The sequence below is a fragment of the Balaenoptera ricei genome, chromosome 11 (genome assembly GCF_028023285.1).
Source record: "Balaenoptera ricei isolate mBalRic1 chromosome 11, mBalRic1.hap2, whole genome shotgun sequence".
NCBI classification, from domain to species: Eukaryota; Metazoa; Chordata; class Mammalia; order Artiodactyla; family Balaenopteridae; genus Balaenoptera; species Balaenoptera ricei.
Window position 1 is genome coordinate 103,099,174 of NC_082649.1, and position 12,395 is coordinate 103,111,568.

Sequence of the window (12,395 nt, forward strand, 5' to 3'; positions counted from 1 at the left end):
ATTCTGGATATTAATCCCTTATCGGATATATGATTTTCAAATATTTTCTCCCATTCTGTGTACTGACTTTTTACTCTATGAATAGTGTCTTTTGATGCACAAAGTTTTTAAAATTTTCATGAAGTCCAATTTGTCTATTTTTTCTTTTGTTACATGTGCCTTTGGTGCCATATCTATGAAATCAGTGCCAAGTCCAATATCATGACGCTTTTGTCCTGTGTTTTCTTCTAAGAGTTTTATTTTTTTAGGCCTTACATTTAGGTCCTTGATCCATTTTGAGTTAATTTTTTAATATGATGTTATGGAATGGTCCAACTTCATTCTTTTGCATGTGGATACCCAGTTCTTCCAGCACCATTTGCTGAAAAGACTGTTCTTTCCCCATTGAATGGTCTTGGCACCCTCATTAAAAATCATTTGACCATATATGTGAGGGTTTACTTCTGGGATTTCTACTCTATTCCACTGGTCTATATGTCTATCATTATGCCAATACCACACTGTTCTGATGACTGTAGTTTTATAGTAAGTTTTGAAATCATGAAGTGTGAGTCCTCCAGTTTTGTTCTTTTTCAAGATTGTTTTGGCTATTCAGGGGTCCTTTGAGATTCCATATGAATTTTAGGATGGGTTGTTCTATTTCTGGAAAAATGTCATTGGGATAATAGGAAATTGCACTAAATCTTAGATCACTTTGGGTAGCACTGACATATTAAGTCTTCCAATCCATGAACGTGGAATGTGTTTTCATGCATTTATGTCTTTAGTTTCTTTCAGCAAGGCTTTATAGTTTTCATTGTATAGGTCTTCCGCCTCTTTGGTTAAGTTAATTCCTAAGTGCTGCATGTTATTCTTTTTAATGCTATTGTAAATGGAATTGTTTTTATAATTTCCTTTTCAGATTGTTCATTGTTAGTGTATAGAAATGCAACACTTTTGCATTTTGACTGTATCCTGCTCCTTTGATAAATTCATTAATTAATTCTGCAAGTTTTTTTTTTTTTGGTAGAAGCTTTAGGATTTTCTACATACAAGATCATATCATTTGTGAACAGAGATCATTTTACCTCTTCTTTTCCAATTTAGATGCTCTTTATTTATTTTTCTTGCCAAACTGCTCTGGTTAGAACTTCTAGTACTATGTTGAATACAAGTGGTGAGAGCAGACATCCTTGCCTTGTTTCTGATCTTAGAGGAAAAGCTATCAATCTTTCACTATTGAATATGTTTTCTGTACATATGACTTTTATTATGTGGAGGTAGTCTCCTTCTATTCCTAGTTTGCTGAGTGTTTTTATCATGAAAGGGTGTTGAATTTTGACAAATGTTTTCTCTGCATCAATTGAGATGATCATGTGGGTTCCCCTCTCCTTCATTCTGTTAATGTGGTGTATTACATTGATTGAGTTTTATATGTCAAACCATCCTTGCATTCCAGAAATAAATTCCATTTGGTGTCATGGTGTATAATCCTTTTGCTATGCTGCTAAACTTTGTGTTGCTAGTGTTTTGTTGAGGATTTGCATTGATGTTCATAAGGATTTTTTTTCTTGTTGTGTCTTTGTCTGGCTTTGGTATTAAGGTAATGCTGGCCTTATAGAATGAGTCAGAAAGTGTTCCCTTTTCAGATTTTGGGGAAAGTTTGAGAACTATTGATTCTTTAAATGTGTGACAGAATTCACCACTGAAGCCATCAGGTCCAGGGCAATTGTGGTCCAGGTGGGGAGACAGATTCATGGTTCTTCCTACTCTGCCTCCTTCCATTTGTGTCTCCTATTAATTCTTACCTTATCAATATCTACTCTACCTCCTAAGCAGCTAAATATTTTGTCACATGAGCATGTCCCTTTAGTTCATCTACTCTTACCCTTAAGTACTTTACCTTCAAGTCTTTAAAAAATATCACTTCATTCTTCTTGCATCTTGTGTTGCTGTGAAAAATCTGATGTCAGTCTGATCCTTACTCCTTTGTAGGTGGTCTTCCTTCTCTATCTGGTTTCTTTTAGAATTTTATTTTCTCAAATTTCACTCTGATATGTTTCTGTCTGGGATTTTCCTCATCTCTTCCATTTGGTACTCTTATTCCTTTCATTCTAAAGTCTTTCATTTTTCTTAAAGATGGTATATTAATCTTCATTATTTCTTCAAATAGTTCCTCCTCTCAACTTTTATTTTCTGTTATTTTCTCTTATTTTTTTAAACTTCTTTATTGGAGTATAATTGCTTTACAATGGTGTGCTAGTTTCTGCCTTATAACAAAGTGAATCAGTTATTCATATACATATGTCCCCATATCTCTTCCCTCTTGCATCTCCCTCCCTCCCACCCTCCCTATCCCACCCCTCTAGGTGGTCACAAAGCACCGAGCTGATCTCCCTGTGCTATGCAGCTGCTTCCCACTAGCTATTTTACGTTTGGTAGTGTATATATGTCCATGCCACTCTCTCACTTTGTCCCAGCTTACCCTTCCCCCTCCCCGTATCCTCAAGTCCATTCTCTAGTAGGTCTGCATCTTTATTCCCATCTTGCCCCTAGGTTCTTCAGGACCTTTTTTTTTTTTTTTAGATACCATATATATGTGTTAGCATACGGTATTTGTTTTTCTCTTTCTGACTTACTTCACTCTGTATGACAGTCTCTAGGTCCATCCACCTCACTGCAAATAACTCAGTTTTGTTCCTTTTTATGGCTGAGTAATATCCCATTGTATATATGCGCCACATCTTCTTTATCCATTCATCTGTTGATGGACACTTAGGTTGCTTCCATGTCCTGGCTATTGTAAATAGAGCTGCAATGAACATTTTGGTACATGGCTCTTTTTGAATTATGGTTTTCTCATGTTATTTTCTCTTATAATCTGGGTTTTCGCACTTTTATCTGCCACATCTTTTCTATGGGGTCTTTTTTTTTTTAAAATTTTATATATTGTCAGCCTTTCCTGATGCTTTCTTGGAGAGTTCCTCAGTCTGATCTTCCAACCTATTAATTGGTTCTTCACCATTTATCTTACATATGTAATGTTCTTTATTTTAACTATCATACTTTTTAAACTTAGAATTTACACTTTGTTTTTTGTGATTTCTTTTACTTATTTCATATTGCTAATACATTTCCCTATGTACTTAGGTATACTGACTGTGCTTACTTTTTTCTGGTCTTACCAACAGTCCTGCTTCAAATGGTATTTCTTGTCCAGTTTCTTATCTTCTTTTGCAGTAAATGATTCTTCTTATATATTTAGTTATCTTGGCCTTTGAGCTCAAATTTCCTCAATCATGTCAGCTACTCTGATTATGTATTTTGGGAAGTATAAAAGGACAGGTCCCATTATGTCAGAGTTGTAAAGGGATGAGCCACACATGCCACAGAACTTCATCACTCAGATTTGCTGTCGCCCCACCAGGCAAATCCTCTGGATAAGTTTTGACCTTAAAAACCCCTGGGGGAAGCAGCACCATCTAAGGGGGCTTCTCCTTGCCTTGTAACCAGAAGCCCCTGAGGTCTAGAGGGGAACAGGAGAAGGCATGAATGACCAAAGTTACCTGGTCAGTCAGAATCTGGCACCTGGCCAGTTAGCACCAGCTTTCATCAACATCCTAATGGATAAGGCCTTTACAGTCCTTCAATATCACCACCTGCACCTGTACTAGTGGCCTGGCCTATTGCTGTTGTTGCTACAGTGAAGAAGCAGGTGAAGACTGTCCCAAAGCTATGTTGAGGAGACGCAGGACAGAGCTGAAAAGATTCCATACTATCCTCCATTGCCACCTCCACCTCCTGTCCTCCTCAGGCTGCAGCCACCCACATTACCCACATAAACCACTGCGAAACATATTTAGTGTTCTGGGGTTTTCTCAAAGGATTTAGGTCTTGGTATCCATGCTTTTCTCTTGCTTCCACAGTTTCTCTGGGGTTGATTTGCAGGGAAGTAGCCAGCAGTCCATGCCAGTTTGCCATGTTGACAAGAACCAGAATTGCTCTCAGTGGATGTTTATATCCTGAGGAGTGGATACCTTGCTGGCTCCACCTCTGCCCCCATTGGTCTTTGGACAAAGAGGCAGATTTCTCACTATGTTTTTGGGTTTCAGCCTAAGAAACACCATCTTATTTCAATGGAAAGGTGCTGAAAACTGTCTGACTTCTCTTTTACAGTCTCAGGCCCTGGGACAGCCCTGCAGAGATGGAGACAGTGATGAGCTTCCTTGAGGCTTTGGGCTCAGGATGAACCATCCCAGGCCCTCCAGCCACTCCTCACAGATTGGGGTCTGCAGCCCACTCCTCAACCTGGCTCCTTCCTCTGGTCATATAAAAAGTGTGACTTTATGAGAAATCTTTTCAATAAAGGGACTCCCAAAGTGCTTGTACCATTTGACAATCCCACGAGCAATGTATTGAGTGGGCCAAAAAGTGCCTTTGGTTTTTTAAGTAAAAATAAAAGACATTTTTCATTTTCACCAAGAACTTTACTGAACAACACATTCACACTTTTGTTCCACTACTTTCTGCCATTTTTCAGGCAACTTCATAATTTCATCTTCCCAAAACTTTTTATCTTTTTCAGCAAAGAACTGTTCCAAGTGCCTTTTACAGTCTTCCAGGGAATTGAAACTTTTTCCATTAAGAGAATTTTGTAAAGACTGAAATAAATAGAAATCCGAAGGTGCAATGTCTGGTGAATACGGCGGATGAATCAGAACGTCCCAGCCAAGCTGTAACAGATTTCACTTGGTCATCAAAGAAACATGCAGTCTTGCGTTATCCTGATGGAAGATTATGAATTTTCTGTTGACTAATTCTGGACACTTTTCATCGAGTGCTGCTTTCAGTTGGTCTAATTGGGAGCAGTACTTGTTGGAATTAATCATTTGGTTTTCCGGAAGGAGCTCATAATAGAGGACTCCCTTCCAATCCCACCATATACACAACATCACCTTCTTTGGATGAAGACCAGCCTTTGGTGTGGTTGGTGGTGGTTCGTTTTGCTTGCCCCACGATCTCTTCCATTCCACATTGTTGTACAGTATCCACTTTTCATCGTCTGTCACAATTTGTTTTAAAAATGGAACGTTTTCATTATGTTTCAGTAGAGAATCGCATGTGGAAATACCATCAAGAAGGTTTTTTTGCTTAACTTATGTGGAACACAAACATCAAAGCGATTCACATAACCAAGCTGGTGCAAATGATTTTCATTGCTTGATTTGGATATTTTGAGTATGTCAGCTATCTCCTGTATGGTATAACGTTGGTTGTTCTCAGTTATTGTTTTGATTTGATCGCTATCAACTTCAACTGGTCTACCCGACCGTGGAGCAAAGTCCAGCGAGAAATCTCCAGCAGTCAACTTCGCAAACCACTTTTGACACGTTCGATCAGTCACAGCACCTTCTCCACACACTGCACAAATCTTTTTGTGTGTTTCAGTTGCGTTTTTACCTTTCTTGAAATAACAAAGCATAATATGCTGAAAATGTTGCTTTTTTCCCCATCTTCAATATTAAAATGGCTACACAAAAATTCACCAATTTTTTTTTTTGAGGGGCCTGTAGTAAGTCTCTAAATGCCAATAATGACTACAGCTTTTCCTCTCTTTCCTTTTCCTTTTTATCATTCACTCTTTTCACTGTATGCAGCCCTCCCTCTCTGTCCACTTCCTACCTAAGCTTCATATGGTACTTCCGGATTGGTGCTTAACCAAAAGAAAGATTCTCAGTACCAAATGAGGCATAAGTTACATTATGTGCATAAAATAAAAAATTCACCAATTTTGATGTCTTTTTTTAAATGCTGTCACATACAATCATGGCTGTCACATACAATCTAACAAAATTGTTTTGAATGAAGTTAAGGACAACTAAGTGCTACTAGAGCCATCTTTCAGAAAAAAAAAAGAACAAACATTTTGGCCCACCCAATATGACAGCTCTGGTTGCTCCATATACTTGTCAGTACCTGGTATTTTCAGTTAAAAATTTTTTTGGTCATTCTAGTAGGTGTCTAGTAGTACCTCATTTGTGGTTTTTATTTGCATTTCCTTAAAGACTAATGATATTAGGCATCTTTTCATGCGCTTTTTTACCATTTATATATCTTATTTTGCAAAATATCTACTTATTTTTTCCATTAAAAAAAAATAGGGTTGTTTTTCTTCTTCTTCTTGAGTTGTAAGGGTTCTTTAGTTATTCTAGAAATTTATATATTTTTCTACAAGTTTGTGGTGTACTACTTTTTTCTTAGTTTTTTTCCCCCCAAAGAACAGAAGTTTTTAAATTAGGTGAAGTACAGTCCATTATTTTTTCTTCTATTTTTATTTTCATTATTTCTTATAGGAAATCTGTGTCTGCCTCAAAAATCACAAATATTTCCTCTGCTATGTTTTCTTCTAGAAGTGTTATAGTTTTAGCTCCTAAGTTAACATCTATGATCCATTTTGAATTAATTATTGTTAATTAATTATTGTTGCTGCAAAGATCAATTCTATGTTTTCCCCATATGGATATTCAGTTGTTCCAACACCATTTGTTGAAATGACTACCCCTCCAAATTGAATTACCCTGTCATTTGTTGAACATCAACTGACTATATGCACATGATTCTGATCCTGGACTCTATTCCGTTCCATTTATCTATATGTCTATCTTTCTGCCGATAATAAACTAGTCTTAATTACTGTAGATTTATAGAAAATCTTGAAATCAAGTAAAGTTCTCCAATTTTGCTCCTCTTTTTCAAAAAGTTTGGCTATTCTAGGTCTTTTGCATTTCCATATAAATTTTATAATCAGCTAGTCAATTTCTACTAAAAGAGCCTACTGAAATTTAGATTGGGATTGCACTGAAGCCATACATCAATCTGAAAATAACTGACATGTAACAATATTGAATCTTCGAAGTGGGAAAATTTCTAGAAAGATACAACCTGCCAAGACAGAATCAAGAAGAAACACACTTTGAACAGACTGATCACTAGTAGTAAAATTGAATTTGTAATAAAAAAAATTCCCAGCAAACAAAAGTCCAGGGCTGGACAGCTTCACAGGTGAATTCTATTAAACACATAAAGAACTAATACCTATCCTTCTCAAACTATTCCAAAAAAAATGGAAGCAGATGGAAAACTCCCAAATTCATTATATGAGGTCACCATTACCCTGATACCAAAACCAGACAAAGATGCTACAAAAAAGAGAAAATTACAGGCCAATATCTTTGATCAATATAGATGCAAAAATCCTCAACAAAATATTAGCAAACCAAATCCAACAATATGTAAAAAGGATCATACACCATGATCATGTTGGATTTATTCTAAGGATGTAAGGATGGTTCAACATTCACAAATCAAACAATGTGATACACCACATTAACAAAAGTAAGGACAAAAATCACATGATCACCTCAATAGAGTCAGAAAAAACATTTTGACAAAATACAATATCCATTCATGATAAAAACTCTCATCAAAGTGGGTATAGAGGGAACATATCTCAATATAATAAAGACCATTTATGGCAACCCGCAGCTATCATCATACTCAACAGTGAAAAGCTGAAAGTCTTTCCTCTAAATTCAGGAAAAAGAGAAGATGCCCACTCTCACCACTTCTATTTAACATAACATTGGAAGTCCTAGCCACAGCGATCTGACAAGAAAAAGAAATAAAAGGCATCCAAATTGGAACAGATGACATGATACTACATAAAGAAAATCCTAAAGTCCCCATCAAAAAACTATTAGAACTAATAAATGAATTCAGTAAAGTTGCACGATACAAGATCAATATACAGAAATCTGTTGATTTTTTATACACTAATAATGAGATAACAGAAAGTAAAAAAGCAATCCCATTTAAAATCACATCAAAAAGAATAAAATACCTAGGAATAAACTTAACCAAAGAGGTGAAAGACCTATACTCTGAAAACAATAAAATACTGATGAAGAAAACTGAAGATGATACAAAGAAATGAAAAGATATCCTGTGCTCTTGGACTGGAAGAACTGATATTAAAATGGACATACTACCCAAAGCAATCTACAAATTTAATGCAATCCCTATCAAAATACTCATGACATTTTTCACAGCACTAGAATAATCCTAAAATTCATATGGAACCACAAAAGACCCTGAATTGCCAAAGCACTCTTGATGAAAAAGAACAAAGCTGGAGGTATCACAGGCCCAGACTTCAGACTATATACTACAAAGCTACAGTAAAAAACAGCATGGTACTGGCACAAAAACAGACACATAGATCAATGGAACAGAATAGAGAGCCCAGAAATAAAGCAATGCACCTATGGTCAATTATTCTAAGACAAAGGAGGCAAGAATATACAATAGGGATAAGACAGTCTCTTCAACAAGTGGTGCTGGGAAAACTGGACAGCTACATGTAAAACAATGAGATTAGAACATTTTCTTGAACTGTATACAAAAATAAATTCAAAATGGATTAAAGGCCTAAGTGTAAGACCTGAAACCGTAAAACTCCTAGAAGAGAACATAAGCAAATTACTCTTTGACATAAATTATAGCAATATTTTTTGGTTCTGTCTCCTAAGGCAGAGATAAAAGCAAAGATAAAAGCAAAGATAAACAAATGAACCTAATTAAACTTAAAAGCTTTTGCACAGCTTTTTGTCAACTATTGATAAAATGAAAAGACAACCTATGGAATGGGAGAAAATATTTGCAAATGATGAGACCAACAAGGGGTTAATATCCAAAATATACAAACAGTTCATACAACTCAATATCAAAAAACCAAACAAAGTAATCAAAAAAATGGGCAGAAGATCTGAACGGACATTTTTCCAAAAAAGATATACAGATGGTTACCAGGCACATAAAAAGATGCTCAACATTGCTAATTATTAGAGAAATGTAAATCAAAGCCACAGTGAGATATCACCTCACACCTGTCAGAATGGCTATTATCAAAAAGTCTACAATTAACAAATGTTAGAGAGGATATGGAGAAAAGGGAACCTTAGTACACTGTTGGTGGGATTGTAAATTTGTGCAGCCACTATGGAAAACAGTATGGCGGTTCCTTAAAAAACTAAAAATAGAAATATCATATGATTCAGCAATTCCACTCTTGGGTATATATATGGAAAAAATGAAAACACTAATTCAAAAAGATACATGCACCCCAATGTTCACAGCAGCACTATTTACAGCAGTCAAGATATGGAAGCAACCCAAGTGCCCATGAATGGAGAAAGATGTGATACACGCACACACACACACACACACATACATACACACTGGAATATTACTCAGCCATAAAAAAGAATGGAATTCTGTCATTTGCAACAATGTGGATGGACCTGGAGAATATTATGCTTAATGAAATAAGACAGAGAAAGACAAATACTGTATGATATCACTTATATGTAGAATCTAGAAAATAATACAAAGGAATGTATATGTGAAACAGAAACAGACTCACAGATACAGGAAACAAACTAGCAGTTAGTTTGTTTCCTAACTAACCATTGGGGAGAGGGAAGGGGAGGGGCAAATTAGAGGTATGAGATTAAGAGATATAAACTACTATGTATAAAAAAGGTACACAACAAGGATACATTATATAGCACAGGGAATTATAGCCATTACCTTGTAATAACTTTTAATGGAGTATAATCTGTAAAAATACTGAATTGCTATGCCGTACACTTGAAATTAATATTGTAAATCAACTATACTTCAATAAAATAAATAAATTTTAAAAACAATACTGGGACTTCCCTGGTGGCACAGTGGTTAAGAATCCACCTGCCAATGCAGGGGACATGGGTTTGATCCCTGGTCCGGGAAGATCCCACATGCCGCAGAGCAACTAAGCCCGTGTGCCACAAGTACTGAGCCTGTGCTCTAGAGCCTGCGATCCACAACTACTGAGCCCACACGCCTACAGCCTGTGCTCTGCAACAAGAGAAGCCACTGCAATGAGAAGCCCATGCACCGCAACAAAGAGTAGCCCCTGCTAGCTGCAACTAGAGAAAGCCCACGCACAGCAACGAAGACCCAATGCAGCCAAAAATAAACAAATAAAATAAATTAAAAAAACAATACTGAGTCTTCTAATACACAAATCATATATTTCTATTTATTTGTCTTTAATTTTTCTCAGCAATGGTTTTTTAAAAATTGAGATAAAATTCACAGTTTTAACCCCTTTAAAGTGTACAGTCCAGTGGCATTCAGGTATATTCACGATGTTATGCAACCATACCACTAATTCCAGAATATTTCCATCACCCCCCCAAAAGAAGCCCAGATTTTTTAAGTAATCACTCTCCGGTCTAAAATCCCCTCCTCTTCTCCATTCCCTGGCAACCACTAATCTGCTTTCTGTCTCTAGAGATTTCTCTATTGTGTACATTTAATGTATGTGGATTCATACAACATGTGGCTTTTTGTGTCTGGCATAATGATTTCAAGGTTCATCCATATGGTAGGATATATTAGTATTTTATTTTTTTAATGGCCAGATAATATTCCACTGTATGGCTATATCACATTTTGTTTACACATTCATCTGTTCATGGACATATGGGTCATTTCCACTTTTTGGATAATGCTGCTATGAGCATTCATATACAAGTTTGTGTATGTAAGAGTCCCTATTTTTTGATTGGTGAGAGTAACCCATTCACATTTACTGTACTTTTTTTTTTTTTTTTTAACTTTATTTTTGAAGGATATTTTTGCTGGATATAAAAGTTGTAAGTTGCCTTTTTTCTTTTAGTACTCACACTGTTTTAGATGAAAAATCATATTTTTCATATATTTTTTCAGTATATAATGAGTCTTTGTGATTCTTTTTAAGCTTTTCTCTTATTAATTTTCACCAATTTGAGTATGATACCTTGGTGGTGTTTCCTTTGTGTTTATCCTGCTTGGGATTCATTGAGATTCTTGTATCAAGTATAGAAAATTTTTGGTCAGGGTTATCTCAAATTTTTTTTTAACCATCTTTCCCCCTCTTCCTTTTGTGTCCCCAAAATTATACATATATTAGACTACTTAATGTTGTCTCACTGGTTATTAAGGTTCTGTTCATTTTTTTCAGACTTTTTCACCATCTGAACTTTATTTTGGCTATTTTATATTGTCCTGTCTTCAAATTCACTGATTTTTTTCTTCTACAGCATCTAATCTAACATTATTTTTACCCAACATATTTTTCAAATTTTTCATCCATGTGTTTTTGTAGTTTCCATTTCTCTCATTGTGTTCTATTAAATCATTTAAAATATTTATAATAGTTCTTCTAAAGACCTTGTCAGCAACTTGCATTACTTCTATCTTTTCTAGGTTTGTTTCTATTGACTGATTTCTTTTTTTTTCGGGTCTTAGCTCATATTTTCTTGCTTCTTCACATATTTTTTTTAATTGCATGCCAGATGTTATGTTATGTTGTTCTGTTATGTTGTGTCTGTATTGTATTGTTTTCCTTCAAAGAGAGTTGGCTTTTTTCAGGCAGTTCAAGTTACTTGAAGATCAGCTTGATCCTTCAAGGCTTGTTTTCTTATAATTTAAAAACTAAGATGCAACTTATATACAGTAAAAAAAATTCACCCTTTTAGGTATACACTTCTGTGAGTTTTGACAGATGTATACAGATAATCACTGCCATAATCAAGATATAAAGTAATTCCATCACCGCCCCCCCTTCCCAAATTCCCTCATGCCCTTTGTAGTCATCCCCTCCCCTACCCACAGGCAACCACTTATCTATTTTTTCTGTCCCTATCGTTTTGTCAAGGATTGTTTCTAAGACTAGTTTATCCCTACTCCTCTGGGGTCTCCAGGTCTTCTGATTGGATAGAACTTGAACATCTCCCAACCCTCAGTTCACAGCTCCCTGTAGTTCTTTACCTGGCTTCATGAAGCCACACCCTCAGCACGTGCAGTTTAGCATTCAGCTGAGACTCAAAAAGACCCCTATGCAGACTCCTAGAACCCTCTCTGCATAGCTCCCTCTTCTGAATTTGCACCCAAATTCCATTCACTGCTATCTGCCCAAACTCTGATTTCTCTCCTCAGTTCGGCAATACTGTCACCATGTGCCTCAATTCTCCTTTCTTGCACCATGATCCAGAAAGCATCTCTGGTGGAAAGCTTGGGGGGTGGGGGCGGTGTAGAACTCACTTTGTTTCTCCTGTCCTGGTTGGCTGTGTCAGGAGGATATCTCCAGTACCAGTTATTCCAACATGTCTGGAAGCAAAACTCATTCCATCTCTTTTTTTGTTTCATGATATTTATCTTCTTCCTTGCATACATTTTCAGATCCTTCTGTTTATTTAAACACTGAAACATATTCATTTTTTTATTGTCTGACACTGCCAATATCTAAAGTCCTGGATGTCTAATTTAGT